This window comes from Penaeus chinensis, chromosome 36 (genome assembly GCF_019202785.1).
Source record: "Penaeus chinensis breed Huanghai No. 1 chromosome 36, ASM1920278v2, whole genome shotgun sequence".
Taxonomy (NCBI): Eukaryota; Metazoa; Arthropoda; class Malacostraca; order Decapoda; family Penaeidae; genus Penaeus; species Penaeus chinensis.
In genome coordinates this window covers 8,736,313-8,745,853 of record NC_061854.1, presented here as the reverse complement: position 1 = coordinate 8,745,853, position 9,541 = coordinate 8,736,313, and positions in this window count along the sequence as shown.

The following is a 9,541-nucleotide window of genomic DNA, read 5'->3' as shown; positions in this document are numbered from 1 at the left end:
AGGATAAAAGGAGACAGAAGGGAAATGGAAAAGAAAAGGCTTGAGAAAGAGGAAACGACGAAAGAAAGGAGGAAAGGGAGAGGAGAGAACTAGGGAGAAAGGTACAAGTGTGTGTGTGGTGGTAGGGGGGGGGGGGGGAGTTGAGAAAGAGCAAGGAGGCAGAGAGATGAAGTCGTGATTGTGATTGTTCCGTGATTGTGAAGCGGGCTATTCAAACGAATAAATGCTGAAGGAAAAGATGGTGAAGAAGATAACGATGATTGTGACGCTATACATGATGGTGAAGACGATGAATATTTATGGTGACGACATCATTGCAAAAAAAAAAAAAAATGTTGCAAAAATTGTATTGCAAAATCACATTCCGACCTCATGCAAGAAAACGGAACCACTTGATAGAAACGGCAACTCGAGCGAGGGCCGAAAACGGCGAAAGAAAAGGAGACGAAAGTACTTGAGGTGAAGTAAATAAGCAAATGATGAAGGAGAAAGAAAGACGGTGTGTGTGTGTGTGTGTGTGTGTGTGTGTGTGTGTGTGTGTGTGTGTGTGTGTGTGTGTGTGTGTGATGTATGTTCATGTGTATATATGTGTGTAAGTATGTATGTATGTATGCATGTATGTATGTATGTATGTATGTATGTATGTATGTATGTATGTATGTATGTATGTATGTATGTATGTATGTATGTATGTATGCATGTATGTATGTATGTATGTATCTATGTATGTGGTTTATACATAAGGGTGTATAAATGCACGTATAAATGTATAAATGTACATATGTATTCTGTATGTATATTAGGGGGCGGAGAGGAAAGAAAGGCCGTGTGTGTGTGTGTGTGTATGTGGGTGTGGGTGTGTGGGTGTTTTTGTGTAGATGATTCTGAATAATTATTTGTATACACAGATGTATATATAAGGCGTACAATCCACTTATATATCTCTCCGAAACCTTAAATAACGATAAGAAAATCAATCCACATGCATTCTAACCAACACGGAAGACACACAAAAGCATAACAAAAAAAAAAAAAAATCAAGAAAAACCTTTCCATACTTTTTTCCCTATTGTTTTCTTCTTTTGTTTCTTTCTGTTTACCAACACTGAAGGCACGAGAGGCTCTCTCCCACTTACTCTACTTCAGTCAAAGCTCACTCACACAGCTCTTTTGCAACGCCCTGCCTTCTCATCCTCATACAGCACACACTCGGAGACGATATGACACCCAGAGAATCTCGTGTGACTGTACTGCCATTGGATTCCGGTTACACGCTACGAACTGTATTTTGATTAACGGAACTTGCTTTTTTGCACTCAAATTTATCGTCGCTGTTGTGACTCAGCTGACTCCGCCTGTGTGACCGTGTGTGCGTTTGTTTACGGGGAAATGCGTATGGACACCTGTATTAGATACGCCTTTGTGCATGTGTGTGTGTGTGTGTGTGTGTGTGTGTGAGAGAGAGAGAGAGAGAGAGAGAGAGAGAGAGAGAGAGCGTGTTCGTGTGTGTTTGTGTGTATGTGTGTGTGTGTGTGTGTGTGTGTGTGTGTGTGTGTGTTTGTTGTGCATATTGTTCATATACATACATTTAAAAGTAATTTTGGCTTTTAAGTATTCCTACAGACTTATATAAATGCATGTACATATGACTCTCAATCATCAAATGTTTACACAACTACATATATAAGATATACTATCCATCTACTTATCTATCCGTTTATCTACCTATCAATCTATCTATATGCATACAAACACCAATCTAAGCAACTCAAGAATCCACCAAAAACACACAGACAAAATGCACACACGAGCGCAATTATGCAAACAAACTCCACAGCTTTTCCACTGCCTGTACTCCCGGGGTATAAATGACCCGTTATGTTTATGTATATAAGTATCTCGTAAGACGCAGCGGGGCCCGAGGTCACACATTCACCTCAGAGCCAACCTGGGAGATTCTCAAGCGTGACGTCACGGCTGGGGTTAGAGCACAGGTCGGCAGAGTGACACACACAGATACACATATACACGGACATACATGCACAAGGATATATATACACTTAAAATTGGGATGTGCATATGCATACATGTGTGTGTGTGTGTGTGTGTGTGTGTGTGTGTGTGTGTGTGTATATATATATATATATATATATATATATATATATCCAAATACATATATACATAATACATATATACATACAGAATACATATGTACATTTATGCATTTATACGTGCATTTATACACACTTATGTATAAACCACATACATAGATACATACTTACATACATACATACATACATACATACATACATACATACATACATACATACATACATACACACCTATATACACATGAACATACATCACACACACACACACACACACACACACACACACACACACAAGCATACATGGCCTTTCTTTCCTCTCCGCACCTTCTTCCGCGACAGAGAAAGAGAGAGAGAGAGAGAGAGAGAGAGAGAGAGAGAGAGAGAGAGAGAGAGAGAGAGAGAGAGAGAGAGAGAGAGAGGGGGAGACATTCATTTTGAAACAATGGCTATTTTTTGTCTGGCTCATAAGATATTTTTTTCTTCCTTATTCCTTCGACAGAATATATCGATAATCAGCGAGGTTCGGGCGGGAGTTCAGTGCTTCGGTTTCGCTGCATCTTTGTTCCTGTCTTTAGAGATATTCAAGTTACAAATTACAAAGTCCACCTGACCTCGATGGCGAAAGTACAGTGGTATGTTGATTCTGCGAGTGAAACACCTTGCATTGTTGAAACAGCTTTGTTCGAAAACTAAGTAGACAATTTAGAAACCGATCTGAGTTTTGTTTTCCGACACTTTTTTTGTCGTGATTACGCTATCCACAGAATGAGGTTCACGTACATGTTCTCAACTTGTTCTTACAGTCAGCAGTTACTATGGCCTTCGCCGATTTGGAACGCTACGACACTACATTCACTCCCTAAGTTTTTTATTTTTGTTTGTCCTCCTGTCTCTGTCTTCATATTTATGTAAATGCTTACGTCTCTCTCTCTCTCTCTCTCTCTCTCTCTCTCTCTCTCTCTCTCTCTCTCTCTCTCTCTCTATCTATCTATCTATCTATCTATATATATATATATCTCCAGCCCTCTCCCCATCTATCTACCTATCTATCTTTCAATATACACATATATATCACTCTTCCTTCCTCCCCTTCTCCCTCCCTGGCACACCACGCCCTGTGCCAGTGTTCCTCTTGTCATTCAAAACCGGACCAGCCTTGCCAAGCGCGCCTCCCAGCACAAGTACCTCGTGTCCAGGGGCGCGCCGACGAAGACCGATGATGCCAGCAAAGGGTCAAGGGATAGACTACGCATCAGCAATGATCGATTTCTTTAACTGTAGATGGGGAGGCTGCCTGTTTCCTTTTCGCTGTTAGTCTTCCTCACCTGTTGACGGATGGAATTCTGGTTCAGGGATTACCTTTCTTGTTTTAAGTCCTTATATTTTTGTTTGTGATGATTTGATTTTATATGTACATACCCTTGAGTTTAGGATTAATAAGCTGCAGAAAAGGTCGGTAATATATTCATGTTATTTTTTGTTTATTTTGCCTGTTGTGTCTGGCCTGACATTTCGAGCAATGCTGATCATGTCTTCTTTAAGGCTGTTTGACCTGACAATTCTCCTATCTACAATGATAAACCTGTGTCTCGTCTGACCTCTGACCTTACAACCGGAATTTCTTGTCCGTTGCAATTTCTGAGTGATAGGAATTCTTGTCTTTTCCTATTACTGTCTTGTATAAACAATATACACATATGATTGGAATGCAACTTTTCTAGGGCAGTTGTTGACATTCGGCTTCATGCGGCTCAAGCACTGTTGTTAATGCTACAGGGAGAATTCTCTCGATTGGAATTTGCTAGGCCATATTTATTACGCTTTGACCGCCATGTGGTTGTAGAATAAGTGCTGCCTTTGCCTCCAGGCTCGCCACGAGCAGCCCAGAACTGTTCTTATCAGAAATAGATCTTACGCAAAGATTTGAAATTTGCAAAATAACAAAAAAAGAGGTGTGGCCTAAGGTTGCATATAACCTTGTCAAGGCTATGGGTTTACTCTTCTGAAGTCTATTCCTATTCACAAGGTCAAAACACTTAGTCAGAGTTTGGCCTTTTTATCAAGGCTTCGTGTCCAAGTGATAACACAAACGCATTTCGTCTCTCTTTAGTAAACACATTTGAAATCAGGATATGGGGTAAATCCCGAAAAAAGAAATGAGAATATGCATATGAAACTATTTCAAGTTTGAAACCAATGAAGAGGAACCAAGGAAAAAAAAATATATCGAGATATGAAATTAGATAAGAAATGAAGCTATTGAACTTTAACGAAACTTTACACCCTAAAAGTAATTCATAGAATTTACACTTGATTCGTACCTCACATGCTTTCACAGATTAGGGGTGAAAGAGAAGTTAAAGGTCATTTTCGTGGTACAAAGTTTCGTAGCGGAGTGGCCATCTCTGAGACCCGAGAGATATCATGCGCATTTAGAAAACGTAAACATCAAAACAATGAAAATAAACATTTAAAATACTATTGCGGTTGGCGATACATACTTCACATTATATTCTATCATTCCTATGAAAATGATATTGATGCAAACAGAGAACCAAAAACGGGAAATAACATCAACGCCACAGATGATACAGAAACATCAACAACAAACATCAACATGGACTTCACCTGCCAAGCATCAACTCAGCCTTGGTAATGCCGAGTCGCACTTGAGTCAGGCAGCATGTTGGTGAGGAGAGGGGGAGGGGGGGGGTGAAGGGGGGGTAGTAACGAACTGCATATCGAATTAAGTTACCATAATTGTGAATAAACTGTCTAGCGCGTGAAGCCAGAGAGTTGGATGTTATTTGCTATCCGTGACTGGGTGTATCGTCAGCATATGATGGCAATACCATTTTCTTGGTGGTTATTGTACAATGGATTTTTAATACCTAATTTTGGAGTATGAAGAAAGAAAGAGAGAGCGAGATAGGAGGAGAAACGTGGGAGAGGAAGAAGACAGATAGATAGAGGTATAGATACATACATGCAGTAGATATTAGATAAATATATATATATATATATATATATATATATATATATATATATATATATATATATATATATATATAATATATATAGAGAGAGAGAGAGAGAGAGAGAGAGAGAGAGGCAGACAGACAGACATACAGACAGACATACAGACAGCAAGAGACAGAGACAGATAAACAGAGACACAGCGAGAGAACGGAAGCGACAGAGAGAAAGAGACGAAGCATAAGACGAGGGGGAACCGCGACGTGCCAGACCCTTCCCCGCGATCGCCGTGACACACCACTTGCTTACGTCCCGCGAGCCAGACAAGGAATCGCCCGGCGGACCTTCCCTCCTCCTCCTCCTCCTCCTCCTGCTCCTCCTCCTCCTCCTTCTCCTCCTCCTCCTCCTCCTCCTCCTCCTCCTCCTCCTCCTCCTCCTCCTCCTCCTCCTCCTCCTCCTCCTCCTCCTCCTCTTCCTCCTCCTCCTCCCCACTCGCCTTGGTGGACTCGTCTGACACCACTGTAGCATAAACATGACAGTGCTTTTTTTTGTTATAAATCCCCCCCCCCCCCCCCCCCCCCCCGGGACGCTATGTTAACAAAGGTCTTCAATAATTCAGGGTAGATTTGTTGGCTCCGTATCTATAATATGATTTTCTCGTGGGCGGAAAAATTACTGCACAAATACCGAGCGATGGTGAATACTGGGGTTAAAGACGTATATCCACGGGTTAACGGCGCGCCAAGTGTATACAGAAAGGGGCAAAAAAATAGCAAATTACGAGAACGAGTGACAGGCGATCGATAACACGACGAATTTATGTTGAGTGAACAGCATTTGAAAATAACTCTCTAAGATGTTCTTGAATTGTTGATGAACACTACCCCGCCTTTGTCAATAACACTAGATTCGCCCCGCTGTAAATTTTCAGGTAAATCACTAGTCCTAATCAATCAGTCAATATTCGTACATGAGTGAGGTGTCTCGACTGAGGTCCTTTCGGCCTGCTCTTGCCGTGCTGAAATATGCCGAGATCCCGTATTTAAATAATGGAACTCTGCGCCTAAGTATCCTTTATGAATTTTATCTAATCTGGATTGAGAGAGAAAACAAAAGGAGATAAAGAAAAAGAAAGAAAAAAAAAGAGAAAGGAAATAAAGAAAAAAAGAAAAAAGAGAAAGGAAGTATAAAAGGGAAAAAAAATAAAGTAAAGAAAAGAAAGAAAAAAGAGAAAAAATAAAGAAAAAGGAAGAAAATAAAGAAAATATAGGAAATTAAAGAAAAAGAAAGAAAAAATATATACTTTACAAAGCTAGCGAGAAGGATCTATAAAAATAAATACACATTATAGCCCTTATTTGCGATTTAATAGAATGTACGCTCATCGGTCTGAAATGCTGTTACGAAATGCCGATGTTGAGCGACACCTTCGTTCACTCCGTACAATACAATACAAAATGCATAAGGAACATCTTTCATTTTACTTCAAACCGATTCTCAACCTGTAATGGAAACAGAATGAAAGGAACGTGCATTCAAGCATTGGTTAGGAGAGTGCTAAGTAATTTAGAAATTAAAGGCTTGTAAGCACAGTTCTACGCAGTATTGAAGAAGGGATCTTTACGTAATAGCTTTGGCCAATACCACTGTGAGGTGGAATACAATCGATAATGAGGCTATGAATGGGTTGTGTGCGCTCACTGGCATTCGCTTTTTGAGGCGTTAAGAGGTACAGGGATTCACGAAAACACACATACATGCACGCCCAGACACGCACACACACACACACACACAAAAGCACACAATCACATACACACACTGACGCACATAACTCTACACACAAATTCTAACATAAAGGCAAACATATTCAGAAACACAAAAGCACACACACAAACACGCACGCACAAACACGAACGCAAACACAAACGGACATAGAAACACTATAACAAGCTGACATAATCAAAGATTCAGAAAAAAATGATATATAAAAAAAAAAAATTATATAACCCAGTATCACACAAATGTAAAATAGTGACATGAATTACACCAAAGACGAATGAGATAGAATACTACTCTATAAATGTGGCAATCTCAACATTCGCTAATGTGTCTGAGGTGAGACTAACAATCAATAACCCAAAAGTAGATCTCCGTGAATGTTCAGAGTGGGATGTTATTAATATGAAAGTAAGGGCATGTTTATCGAAGAGAGAGACATACTTCACTGGAGACAGACAGTGACTCTACCAGTAGTATGGAAGCCGATACCAAGCTGGGAATAATAGTCATTACCACTGTAGGGGGATAAGTGGACTGGACCGGACGCAGGTATAGTTGTGATGGGGGAACGCAAAGTTTCTGCCAAAATGGGAATGTAACTGCGCTGCCCAAAGTGGAGACACGCCGTTGCTGCTACTAGCATTTACTAGTATTTACTAGCATTTACTAGGGAATGCAAGCAGGCTCCACTGTGGTTTTGGAGGGTAATAGTCTTTATCAGAGAGAGAGCTTGCAATCACACAGTAACTAACAAGCATTGAATCCATGTATACATCAACCACAGTAAAGACACATTTGATATATGACATTAAAAGCAACAACAACAATGAAAAAACAATACTAACAAAAACACGGCAATACTACTACGAATGGAAATATATACGACCGAACTAATATTCCATGATTATACACAACAATCAAAATACATACGTGCCATCAGACACATAAAGCGAGAGAAAAAAACCCAAGGTACACGCACTCACATATTCATGGAAACACATGTATGGATGTAAACAGTCACTCAGCCCATCAGGTCGTGTGATGAAATATAGATATAGCTTTCGTAATACGTGGCTACATAATGTGAATCCCCGAGACCAGTCAACCTGACAGGTCATGGAATATACATGGACACCTGCTTGTTCTTGGCCGATCAAACATTCAGCCATGGGTGAAATTTGTATGAATAAAGATGAATAATGTCGCAGGAATTGAAAAGATATTCAAAGGCGGATAAGAATAGATTGTCCTTATTCCTATAGCGTGGTACCATGATGATATTAGCGTAGATAAGTAGAGATAAAGATGTGCAATATGGATTAGTTATTTTTTATTAGGGGTGACTAAGATACTTCATCCTACAGGACTTCACACAGCCTTAATGTATAGCAGAATTGATTTGTTAATCAACTAATGCTTTTTGTTATACTTCTTTAGTTACTCTTAAGGCGAGCTCAATGATTTTCTAACCAAGCATCACCCCAAGGAAGCCTTTTGAAAATATAGTTATATAAAAAGATAAAAAAATGAAATCCTCTACATTTCCTTTAGCTAATGAACAAAGTGTCCGGGCATCATGCAGTTCAAGGACGTAAGAAAAGTGCAGGGAACACCACACAGACCCTGAGATTTGATTACGAAGTAAAGACAGCAAACACTAGACCAACATCTAGGATAAATTTAACGTTTTCAAGGGCCAATATCATAACTACTGGCCGTACCGAAGAGGCAGTTTGACTACCATCCTTACCCTTTCATAATTTATAGATCAGAATACATTTTTTTTTAAATAGCCACCACAGCAACAAGTTTCATACAGCCATGGTTAAACCGGCAGATCCAAATTTCCTCCTACCACAGTTGGAACACGCAGTCCTTCTTGCATCCTTGTTGCATACAGATACCACCGTCCCAGCTACAACACTAAAGATACACTACCACAATAGGTCCACGGAGTATCCCCTTTTCACATAGTAAGGATAACTAACACCAATGCAACACTTACGGTTACTGTAGCACTGTACTCACTCTGTATTCACCGTAACACTTACGACCGCAAAAGCTACACGAGTCAATTGCTCTTCATTCCCAAGCAAGGATATTCAGCTGCAAGAGATACCTATGCAATGATACAGTAATTTTGTAATGGCCACTGTTACCAGAGCAGAGAAACCCTTGTTATAGCAACCATGACTACAGTATACAAGTGATGCATCTAACCAACGATATCAAGCAAAAACAACAACAGATAATGTAACTAACGAAGCAAACAGTCTCACAAAGATACGATTGTGAGAAAGAAGATGAAGAAGAAAAAGTAGTAAAAGAAGAAGAAGAAGAGAGATGAAGAAAGAAGATGAAGAAAGAAGAAGAAAAAAGGATGAGAAGATGAAGAGAGGAGGAGGAAAAGAAGTAAAAAAGGAAGAGGAAAAAAAAAAAAGAGTAAGAATAATAAGTAGGAGATAAAAGTTAAAAGAAGAACAGAATAAGAAGTAGCAGAAGAAGAAGAAGAAGAAGAAAGATGAAGGATAAGAAGAAAAAAAATAGATAAGAAGAAAGAGGAAGGAAAGAAAAGGAGAGAAGAGAAGAAGAAGAAAGGAGGAGAAGAAGGAGAGAGAGAAAAACAAAATAAAAATAACGAACAGAAGAAGAAGCAATATCAGAAGAAAGATAGG